This window comes from Anguilla rostrata, chromosome 16 (genome assembly GCF_018555375.3).
Source record: "Anguilla rostrata isolate EN2019 chromosome 16, ASM1855537v3, whole genome shotgun sequence".
NCBI lineage: Eukaryota > Metazoa > Chordata > Actinopteri > Anguilliformes > Anguillidae > Anguilla > Anguilla rostrata.
The window spans coordinates 22,512,298-22,524,286 of record NC_057948.1 but is presented as its reverse complement, the minus strand read 5'-3'; the positions used below and the strand labels follow the sequence as shown (position 1 = coordinate 22,524,286).

Here is an 11,989-nt window from a genome sequence, read left to right as displayed (position 1 = left end):
TATATATTTCTTATGAGGAGCACCATGCCACATAGTAAGAGTAGGTGTGGCTGACTGCTTGGACGGGGTGAGAACAATCCAAAAGCATCCTCAACCCAAACTGAAATCATTATTCCATACTGTCGGAGAAGCGGGTGTTAGTTGGATTGTAGGGGAAATTTCTGAGGTAAGTCTGAAAGCTGAATTTTTGAGTTCCAAATCACTAAATAAGGACCAACACCATTGAAATATACGGGTGATAATGGTGTATTTAAGGGTTTGAGTATGTAAATTATACTGCGGGTACTACTAAGAATTTGTGGTTCTGTTTCTTACACTCGCTTTATTTGTGTCATGTGACGAACCTGCGCCAATCAAGGATTAGCGTTATTCTCGCGCGTAAATCGACTGTGTTAACTAAACTAGCCTGTTGTTCTTGTTGCTACCTATTAAACATGCCCCGTTGACCCCGACCTAACCAAGTGAGGCGGTAATGTCGAAATTTTAGGGAACCAGTTGGAATTTTGCCATGACCAATTGGCTCCAGCCACCATTTAAAGAACAAACACCGAGGTAAATGGCGAGCATCACGGCGAGCTAGGAATAATCTTTTCAATTTAGTTCATTTAACGGTTACCAAGCTGGTACAGGTAGCTTGCCGAACGACTAACGTTAACTGTTGAATTGTTGGCTGTCAGTATACTCAGAGATACTAACTGAATATTATTTGGCAAAAGGAAAGGCACTTGGGAGCTTCAGGTGTGAACTGTTTGCCGTTCAAACCGCCAGGTTAAAAATGCGCTATCTGTCGTTACCCAGGTGAAGTCTGTCAGTTTGGCTCTTAACGCTGTACTCGTACAAATATGCAGTTCATATTTCTGACAGCAGGTGGCGGTCGATGCGCTCCGCTGCCCAAGGCTTTTTCCGTGGTCTCCAGGCTGCAGAGAGGATGAACTGAGGGATGAACGAGTTTTCTGGACCTGTTTTGACCTTCGGCAGCTTTCCAAGAAAAGGCACGGTTTGTATGCGTTTCTAGGTAGAACTGTAGTTAGGATAAAAGGAACGTTCGCTTGAGACGGCTGAAGCAGCGCTGTCCATCAGGTTTAAAATGCGCTCTCTTTTTTCATAATGAGTTTCAAACGCTGTCGGAGGTAATTGGTTATCTCGGGTGACCCTATATTGGATTTCAAAACAGGACCAGGGCCTGGCAAGCATTATGGTCCCAAAAAAGAAAAAGATTTCCGGGGTAAAGGTCTGGTCAGCCTAGATCAGCTCGCTCGTTAGATAGATATAGAGAGATCGCAATGGGGCTAAGCACGGAAATATGGACAATTGGACCTTGAAAGAATGTATTCTTTAGCTTTTAATTTCACAAATAAAACTAGTCTAATTTTGCATTTCTACCGTTTTTTCGTTTGCTCATCATCGCATCATTAACTTCTGATCACGCCCGTTGCGATTGAAGTAAGTGGTGCGGTGTAATTTACATAAACTGACGTCGCTAATGTTAGCTCTCCATCACTGACTAACGGATTATCAGTATTGCTACTGTCGCACAGGCATTTGCCTTGTTTTATATACAATCCGATGTTTGTGGCGTATAGCTTTGTTTTTAGATTGCCACAAGGGACTCGCGCGGATCCAATGAGCCTGAGTAGGTGAGACGCTAATCCACACACAACTCTGCTCAAGAAGTTGATTCGTGCAAGTGTTTCTGCATGATTAAATTCATCTTTCCCCTAGTTATATTTATGCATTATGCAACATTACCTCACGGGCCCAATCTGTTCATTTGCATTCAAACTGCAATTTGAGGCCATCAGATTTCAGAGAGGAAAAAATACTTTGTCCAAAGTTCTGCAGAACGTCTTGCCTTTTGCGTCAAAGTGACCTACACATAAAACAAAACGTGTGAAACTGGTAACAAGGGCTGTTTTTACACATGTCAATGCAAGCAAATGCAGTTGGCTCTTCTTACCTACTATACTTTGCTGAAAGCTTCCGAAGAGAGCTGGGTGTTTACAGTGGAGTGGCTGTAGTTCAAATGATGTTCGGGGGCACATGTTAATTGGCATGTAGTTAGCGTCCTCTTTATTCAAGAGCTCCTCAGATTCAGGAAGAAAAGTCAAGCAAAAGGTGCTTATTTAGGTTAATGTACTGCTCTTCAGGGTAATACTGAACTGCAAGGGCAGGAGCTGTGTACTTCAAGTGGGCCATTAACAGTACACAATACTTCATAACACCTTGTTTTACTGTGATTTGTGGGTCCATGTGGTGTCCTCAACTGTGACCTTTACTGCCCATATGTCACTATGGGGAATGAAAAAGTGGTGTGCCACTTTCAGCCTCCAGTTCTAACAGACGAGTGTTTTTTTTTAGCTGGAGGTAAAGCCAATGTTTGATTGGTGTTTTGCCACTATATGGTCCTTTGGCTTTGCCTTAGGCCCTTGGCTGGACTGTGGGCCGAACTCTGATGTCTGCTTTTCCTGCTGAGGCGATGCAGTGCTCTATCTGTGTGTTTTCAATGAAGCTCTTTTTCACTGACACACAGCCTTCTACAGGGTACTGTTAGGATACAGAAAGTTTGTGCTGTAGGAGACAGACAGATTTGTGTATTCCAAAACCTCACGTGCATGTGAGAGTCCGCCATTGTTTTACAAAGACAACCAATAAGACACAGTGGTAGAAATTGCAACCTATAGGGCAACTCTGTATAACAAACAACCAATCAGAGTTCATGCTGTATTCTGCGCACAAATTTGAATATATGTAAATGTAACTGTATAAACTCCACAAACTCGAACAGTTGAATTGGACATTTTTGTGTGAATCCCTGTTGCTGGCTTTCTGTATAATAAATGCTTCCTGATTTTAAACACTAACTTCGGATCTGCTTCTACCTGGAACGACGGTCACTATTGTTCTTGGCAACATTTCTGGTTACCAACAATTTGGCGCTGCAAGCAGGGTGGATTCGTCTTCCAGAACTTCGTTGTTTTCCTGACCAAAAAAGTGAGTAAACGGGTTTTACTACCATTGGCTTGGCGAATTGGACGGCAAAACTGCGGAAGTCTGGAACGCTCCACCCAGTGGTACGATAACGTATATCTTGACCGGTGTAGAAGCGATCAGTTGTTTGTGCTTAAAAACTGTGTCTTTTGGTATAACGTCTGTGTAACGTTACACGATTGTTTGTTATAAATATCAGTGCTGATGATGTGTTACCAGTGCTGCTGACTGTGATATAGGCCTGTGTATTAAGCCTATTGTGACCGGGTGTTTGTGAGTCACCCCTGCCTATGGAAAGTGTGAATCCAGGCTAAATTCTACACGTGGTTGCGTGGCCGTGGTAAGCGAGTGTGTCGCCCACAGCACAGAAGCGCAAAGCCGCATCTTTGTTTGTTCGTTTAAGGGAGAGTCAGTCAGTGACGCCCCGGGCCCAGGGTTGAGAGACGGAGTTTCTTTCACGTGGGTAGTCTGTCTCTGTTTCAGGTCGTGAGAGAGCGTGTGTGTCGCACTCCCGACAAGTTTTGTGGACATTATTGAATTTTACGTTTAATATTGGCCTCTTAGTCTTTATTGTTTCGTGTTGATTGTCTTTAGTAACCTATTAGCCAGTAACGTGCGTTTATACAGAGAGACGTAACTTATTACCAACAAAGTATAATTCGCGAGCAAAAATGGCCCCAAACAAGGAGAATGCAAACGGGAGTATAACCACATATCTGCAGCAAAAGTATGTAAAGCAAGCAAAGGCGATGAGTAAAAATGGCTGGGACCCCGAAGGATCCACGCCGGATTCCTTAGAATGGTGGGGGAAACAAAAAAAGAATAGGACGGCTTACGGTACCATTGTACTAATTACGGAGCATATGAGGCTCATAGAGAAGTGTGACGAAATGTATAATCGGCTACAAGCACAAGATACGAAATTAGCTGGTCTGCGTAAGAAGATAGAATCTCTTGAGAACAAAGGCAACAGCTCTGACCAGAGCACAGCGCTTGCGTGCATTCCGACTGAAATAAAAGGTGTTCCATCTTTGTACCCAGATTTAAATTGTCACACTATAACTGACCCACTGTATTTTGAAAAGGAGAATAAAACGGTGCCCATGGCACCTATGGTTACTAAAATTCGCGGTAGAGGAAATGAACAACGACTGCATGTTGATCACGTTCCTTTAAGCCTGATCGAAATGAGAGCTTTATTAAAGGATTTGCCGAATCTTAATGCGCAAGACGACAATTTACCGTTTTGGCGACAACTAAATGAGCTACAGCGTAGCATGTCTCTACACCCTCTAGACATGTTTTCAGTTGTGCGTGCAAAATGTCCAGTTTCAAGCTGGAACAAAATTGAACCAGCTGATCTCCGACAGGAACCATGGGCATCTGGCCCCTGGGCGAATCATAATGAATTACAAAACGCGATTACCGGTTTCTGCGAGGCTGTAAAGACTGCTTTAGGTAAAGGTGCGCCAAAATGGCATTGTTTCACGGCAGTAGTACAAAATAGCTTGCCCTTTGCTGAATACGCCGATCGGAAGTATGAAGCATTTGAAACGCATTGTGGCTTCCCTAATCCAAATAGAGACATGGCTGTTTTTACGCAACAATTACTGGCAGAGGCTGCCCCGCATATTCAGAAGGTACTAGCAATCGGCATACACCCGGGTAATACGTTTAGTGACATTGTTTCGTGGGCCTCGCGATTAGAGGAACAGATACGGAAGAAGAGTTCAACTTTACATCCCATTGCTGCTGTTCGCTACAACTCTCTGAAGTGCGATAATTGTGGGAAAACGGGCCATAGCACGGATCGATGCAAAGGGAGGGACTATAGGAGAAGTAGGCGTAACACCCCCCCAAACAAAGAAGCAGATAAATGCTTTCGATGTGGAGAACAGGGACATCGAGCGCCACAATGTTTAGCTGCCCTACCGAAGGCGCACGCCTCCAGTGGAGGATACGCAACCTCAGACAAAGAAGCTGGGCCTATCGCGCACTGCTCCAATGACGATTACGCGCATTTGAACCGAGAACAACTTGTCGCCATGTTAAACAGTTTGAAAGCATAGGAATTACCGGCCTCCTTTTCAGTCAGTAGTATAGAAACTCAGGCTCATTGCAGACCGTATCTTAGTGCGTGGGTAGGAGGCCGACCATGCGATATGCTAATTGATACTGGCGCTTCTGTTTCTATCACTGACCTACCGCTCCCTTGTACAAAGCATTCCATTGATCTTGCTGGCATTGGGGGTAATTCTGTCCGCGCATATAAATCCTTTCCAGTACTTGTGGAATCCAATAATGCTTATTGGACACAATCATTTTTCATTTGTAGGACTGCAGAAGGTACCATCCTCGGTTCTGACGGCATGAGATTACTGAAAGCTACTGTTGCAGACTCGCCTATGGCTTTATCAGTTTGTGACGCTTCTCATAAACGCAAGACATTGCCATTAGCTGCTCTTTCCCATACTGCTATAGCATCTGTTGCAACACCTATTGTCCATTCCTGGGATTTGACTAACAAGTTCCAAGCTTTATGTGCAACATTCCCTGCATGCTGGTCTGTGCACAAACTGGATTGTGGAGCTGCACCATTACCACCACTTGAGGTAACAGGGACTATGCCCTCACCTGTGAAACAATCTCGTTTTTACAATGGGGCCCACCCAGTTACAGGATATGCAGTTGTTGACATTGCTGGTCAGGTAATGGCATCAGGCCGCCTTCCAAGTTCAGATTCAGCACAGGTGGCTGAACTTGTTGCCCTCACTCATGCCTGTGAGTTGGGTTCTGGGAAACGACTTACTATATACACTGATTCCAGGTATGCATTTGGTGTTGTCCATGACTTTATGGTTAACTGGTCATCTCGGGGTTTCCTGACTTCATCAGGTACCCCGATAAAAAATGGGGGGGTTGTTCAGAATCTCATAACTGCCTCTAAACTACCAAACAAACTAGCAGTTGTAAAAGTGAAAGCGCACACTAAAGGACAAGATGCAATCAGCTTGGGTAACCACTGGGCAGATGAAGCTGCCAAAGCAGCAGCTTTAAATGACTCCCTGCCTACTTACAAAATTGCAGCTATTGACATGTCGGGTCCAACTAACATTGACATAGCTAAACTACAGGATGCCTGTACAAGAGCTGAAAAATGGACGTGGATTGAAAATGCATACACTCTTAATGATGACAACATTTGGCACACACAGGACGGGAAAGTTGTTGCCCCTCAGAGCATCCTTTCATTGCTTTGTGAAGTATACCATGGCATTGCACACAATGGAGAAAGAACAATGCGGCACAACATGTCACTTCATTGGTGGTCTCCCAAAATGACCAAGACTCTGAAAGATAAACAAAAGGAGGGGGGGCAAGAATCGCAGACATATGAACCTGGACAATGGGTTATGATAAGAGCCCCTCATCCTAGATCTTTCCAACCTCGATGGCAAGGACCACACCAGGTCTTACTAACCTCTGAGACTGCTCTTCGAGTTACAGGCATCCCGGTCTGGATCCACCAATCCCGGACCAAACCATGCCCATCACCCGAAGACCTCAAAAAGCCTGAAGAACTCCCTGCCACGGACGACTGCAGCCTTCACGAATCAGGTGCAAACGTTCCAATTTTTTTCACATACTCAACCAAATTGAGCATTCAAGTTATGCTCCCATCCAACATGCTGAATTCATTTGTAATTATAATCACAGTTTTGAGCCATGGTGGAGTAAGTGCTGTGGACAATAACATTTACATGCAATTAGTTCACATGACAGCCAAACATGCAAATAAGACTGGCTGCTATGTCTGTGGATTAATACCACATTCTGTCGCACTTGGTGTTCCAATGATGTCCGTACCTATCGCCTCCAAGTATAACACTGCAGATAGCGATAGCAAAAGTGAACTTGTTACCAGACCTAAACATATATGTGATCCTGAACCCATTAACATTGCTCTGTCTCTTGGCCCATATCTGTGGTGCCTCAAACAAAATGGCTCTATTTATGTTGGAGAGACCCTGGACTGCAATACGGTTATTAACTACCATGATAAACCTGTACAAAACCACACAGCTATGGGAGTCTATTGGGTTTGTGGGAACAATGCCTATTCTGAGTTGCCTAATTCATGGTCTGGTATCTGCGCCTTAGGACATTTGGTCCCGGCCATGAGAATTACATCTATTCTACCGGACCGAGTCAGATATGAAAGATCAACTGACGTCTTTGGAACTCACCATCAGTCTGTTTGGAACAGAGCACTTGGTGCTCTCATTCCTACTTATGGGGTTATGTCCGCTCTAGATCAAATTGGCGACCTCTCCAAAGAGGTAGAGCTTTTGGCCAATAGCACGGCATTAGGTCTAGGCAAAATTTCAGAGGAATTGACAGCTGTCAGAGTGATGGCTCTACAGAACAGAGCTGCATTAGATTATATCCTCTCAGCTCAGGGTGGGACATGTAAAATAATTGGCATCGAATGCTGTTCCTATATTCCCGATAATCAGGATGACCTGAAACGTGTGATCTCAAAAATCAATGATGTTTCCCGGTCCGCACATGAAATATCACCTACAACACCTGGTTTTCTTGAATGGTTATCGAGCTATTTGGGTGACCTTGGCAAAATTGTAGTTGAATACATTTTTCTGATTATACTGGGATTAACTGTACTGGCATTGATAATTAAAGGTGTGAAATTAATTTTCGTACAGTTAATCTGTGGTAAAACTAATGAGCAAACCACACAAGTTGTTCACTATACAAAGACTCCGACAGCATACATAATATAGAACCAAGTTGTAATAACTTGGGAGTACTTGATAATGCCCTCACATGGTATTCTGTTTTCTTCCTCATATGCCGGAGAGTACACTCCCATGACACCATACCGGCGCCGAGGACACCACCCCTCCAAGACCATGTTGCTGCAAACCAGGAGTAAATTGCAAGAAATCCCACCAAGCCTTGAATCGAGCCTTCCCTACCAAACCAATGTCACTATCCATCCAGCCAGCAACAGAAGGACTTTTTTCTTTACAAGTTATGTTCTTGGAGTACATCTCGTTCGCCCGTAAAGGGGACGTGAGGGAATTTTGCCTGAAGTTTTCCTAACACAGGTTTTTGACAGGTTTTCGCCCTCACCCTGAACAATGACTAAATAAATGTAACTGTAAAATTGACTTAACCATGAGATTCATGTTGTGTCAAAAGGAGGGACTGTTAGGATACAGAAAGTTTGTGCTGTAGGAGACAGACAGATTTGTGTATTCCAAAACCTCACGTGCATGTGAGAGTCCGCCATTGTTTTACAAAGACAACCAATAAGACACAGTGGTAGAAATTGCAACCTATAGGGCAACTCTGTATAACAAACAACCAATCAGAGTTCATGCTGTATTCTGCGCACAAATTTGAATATATGTAAATGTAACTGTATAAACTCCACAAACTCCAACAGTTGAATTGGACATTCTTGTGAATCCCTGTTGCTGGCTTTCTGTATAATAAATGCTTCCTGATTTTAAACACTAACTTCGGATCTGCTTCTACCTGGAACGACGGTCACTATTGTTCTTGGCAACATTTCTGGTTACCAACAGTACCCACAGGAAGCACGAGTCAGCCTTTCACATGCATAACATCTCCTGTCCTGTCTGATTGTGGAATTACATCATCCTGTTAGAGGTGGAATTGAAACGCTAGGAAAGAAGAGAAGAAAGAAGACAAGAGACAGGAACCTGAGGCCTGCCTTTAAACCCATCAGCAGCGTCCAGTTCTCCCAAATGAAACTTTGACTCATCTTGTTTAACTTTCCAGTGATGCAAAAGAAAATCTTTGCCGCATGCACATCGGCTTCAGTGGAAATTTGAAAAAGAGGATCAAGCTTCCCCCGATACACAAATGAGAATGAAACGGCTGTAGGGACATTCGGATACACTGCCTAGGGCAGCCAGTGATACTCAAATCTGGCCCTCAGGACCAGCCCTTCTGCTGGTTTTCATTCCTCCCCTCTAATGAGAGACTGATTTAAGCCATGAGGGCCAGATTTCAGTATCCCTGGCCTCGGCACACTTTAATGGTGGAAAAAGGAGCTGGGGTCTGTAGAATTGTGACTTGAACTTCTGTGGTATGCCTATGCTAGAGAAAGATGAAAAAGTGCTTATACTCACGCAGTGTGAGAGAGGGCGGGGTGGGTGGCATCTTTCTCTGGTCTGTGAAAGGAATGATGAAGTGGTGAAATAACCTGCTGTCAGTGGTCTGGCTGAGGTGTGCAGTGATCCCAGATGGGTCCACTTAATCATGCTTTAGGTCTGTAGTTCATTATGGAGGAAGTTGCATCATTGTTTTCTTTTTCTTTGGAAATCTTCAAAGCAGCGGCAGTCTCACGCAGAGCGCTGTGTGCGGTGCGGGGGCATTGCTCGAGTTGGCCTGGGTTTGACGTCACCCAGACAATCATGGCACTAATTGTCTCGCTTTTCCCACGCACAGACGGGACGGGGGCTTTGGTGATTCTCACCCACCCCAAATCCACGCTCCCTTGGGATCGGCGGTGGAGGCTAAACCAAGAGTGAGTATGAGCTAAAACGTATGGACCGAGAGGGGGGCTAGTGACTGGCCCAGACAGAGGGGCTACTGTTTGGACCGGGCCTGTGTCGAGACCCCATAGCAGAGCGGACGGAGGGGAAATCACAATCGCTTTATTCAGATGCGTGGGGCACGCTGAGAGGCCGCGGCTCGTCATTAAACGAACATCCCAGCGTGCTCTCCCCTGGGCCCCGCTCCTGTACCATTGTGACTCACTGGAGGGGAAATGCATTCTTTCACTAAATACCAGGTCAAAAAGCAGGGCTGCTGTGGCAGAGAAAAATGGGAGCTGCCTGGCCTCGCAGAGCGATGAAACCCAGGCTTTTCATCCCTCTGGCAGCCGTGATAACTCGGACAGATTTTCTTTTTTTGCTGTCGGTGACGCACCCTTCATTTGGGCAGGGATTGTTGCTGGATTTCTTTTTCTAATGAGTTTCCCATGCAGATGGCAAAGTGAACTCCCTGCAGAATCAAAGCTGTCCTTAAGCAAACTTGTCTTTCATCAGAGCCAATGCGACAGACTCGGGTCTCTTACTTCGCTAATTGTCTTAATCAGTTCAGTTACGGAGTGGAAGTACTGACCAAAGGCTTGTGGGAAGCCCTGTGGCTCCAGCTGCATCGTTTTTGAAGGTCAATGAACTGAAAATGGAAAAAAAAATGTGTTTGGATGTCGGTGTGTATTGGGTTACTGTCAGTGGCCTAATAGCCCCCGCTTTTTCCCTCCTGTCCTGCCAGATCTCTGACATCACCGTCACAGATGCCACTGCAGAGCAACCTGGTAGCTGCAAAACAAAGCCAAACAAAGAGACAAGCACCCTTGGACTTGTGGTAGATTAGCAAACCTGGACCACAGGGGCCCCAGCCGTTTTGACGTAGCTTGGTGCTTTAGTCCTAATGGCGGTGCTGACGGGTCAGAAACATGTGGAACAGCAGTGTGTCTCTCTGCCCTCCTTCACAGAGCGTACTTCTCTTCTGTCTCTTTTGCCACTCCACCCGCCAGACCTTTCAGCACCCCGTCTGTTGCCCCTCAGGCACCTCACTACCATCCAGCAGCCTGCATGGAGACCTAAGTGAGGACGTATCCATATGGATGTGCTTCTCAGCTGGGGCCTAGAGTCTCTCTCTCATCTTCCCCTGGGTTTATCTGACCTTGTCCTGAATGTAGGCCCAGGAAGAAGGCTGCCTCACACACGGCTGCAGGAACTCCCAGAACTGGGTTTCATGTGAAAATGGGCTTTTCTCTCTTCTGGCTAACATTGGCAGGCGCATTTCGCTTTAATCTCTTCAAACCGCTGTTGTTTCCTGCTTGAGTCATGCACCATGGTTGTTTATGCATTTCCACCCACCCGTGCTTCCTGTAATCACTGCTAACACCGTATCACCCCTCTCTGCAGATCCCAGGGCTGCATCCTTACCAGGCAGCAGAGAAGTAGGCTCTGGTAAATGAGTAAATGGATGTGCGCATGGAACCTTAAATTACACAGCAATTGCTTTTTTGTCACATCTGGAAAGAAGTTCATTTTTAAAACGGGCTGCTCTGTGAAACGCCGCTGGGAAGTTGAAATGCTTCATTTCTGGTAATGCCATAAACTGAGGATTTTTCATTTGATAATTTTGTTTCATTTTTTTCAGTCTAGAAATGTAGGCAATTCAGTAGGGATATGACATGGCAAAATGTATGGAACTTTAACCTCACGCGTTAAATTGCCCAGTTTTCCAACAGGGAGAGTATAAATAGACTGTTTCCTGCCAGTGTAAGCGTCTTTTCTGGCTGGTGCACAGACAGGATAATTGCTGATAATAAAGTCCTCATAACCATGAACAGAACGGCTCTGGATTAATCTGTTACGCTGCAAACATGCTGTCCTATCAGAAGGAGAAAGGCTGCATGAGTTCTGCGTTCTCCGCGGGCGGTGGCTTATCTCCCGGCTCCCTCTCTCATCCCTCTTTTTTTCTTTAATCGCGCCTGGCGGAGCGTCGTGGGAGTGTTAGCGCCTCTGCGGCGCGGGTGAAGAATGGCTGCGGTTAGAGCGGCTTGGCGCGCGCCAGCGAGGAGGGGCGACGCTGGCAGGAGCCGCGGGAGAACCGGGGGCCGCCATAGCCGTCCGACAAAGTCGCGCGTACGGATCCCGCGAGCGTGTGGAGCGTGACTACGCCAGACAGACCCCGCAGGGCTTAGCGTGGCATCCCTCGCCACACATCCCTCATGTGGCCGTGCAGTCTCGTCACAGCGTCTTAAACTAGCCGCTCTGTCATTGCTCAGAGCCCTGTGGAGACACAGCTCCAGTGTGTCATATTGAATCATGAGGAGAAATATGGTTTTGTGATGACTGAATACTTCAGCACATCTGTGACATTGAGCCATGCATTCATTTGAATAATGCCATTTATTTTCACACTGTTT

General features: G+C 45.7%; 2 long non-coding RNA genes across 4 annotated transcripts in view; both read left to right on the top strand.

Moving 5' to 3' along the window:
- Positions 1–260: 260 nt before the first annotated feature.
- Positions 261–11,989, top strand: part of LOC135242718 (uncharacterized) — a 32,994-nt gene continuing 21,265 nt past the window's right edge. Inside the window, exons 1-4 of one of the 3 annotated variants that reach the window (XR_010326444.1) lie at positions 261–552; positions 865–997; positions 9,490–9,568; positions 10,321–11,971. This is a non-coding gene — a long non-coding RNA (uncharacterized LOC135242718). Of the gene's footprint in view, positions 553–864; positions 998–9,489; positions 9,569–10,320; positions 11,972–11,989 lie in introns of those variants that run through there. The other 2 variants (XR_010326442.1, XR_010326443.1) reach the window with 2 other exon arrangements.
- On the top strand, positions 1,457–8,313 carry LOC135242717 (uncharacterized). The gene is made up of 2 exons (XR_010326441.1): positions 1,457–5,600; positions 6,336–8,313. It is a non-coding gene; the product is annotated as an uncharacterized LOC135242717 (long non-coding RNA).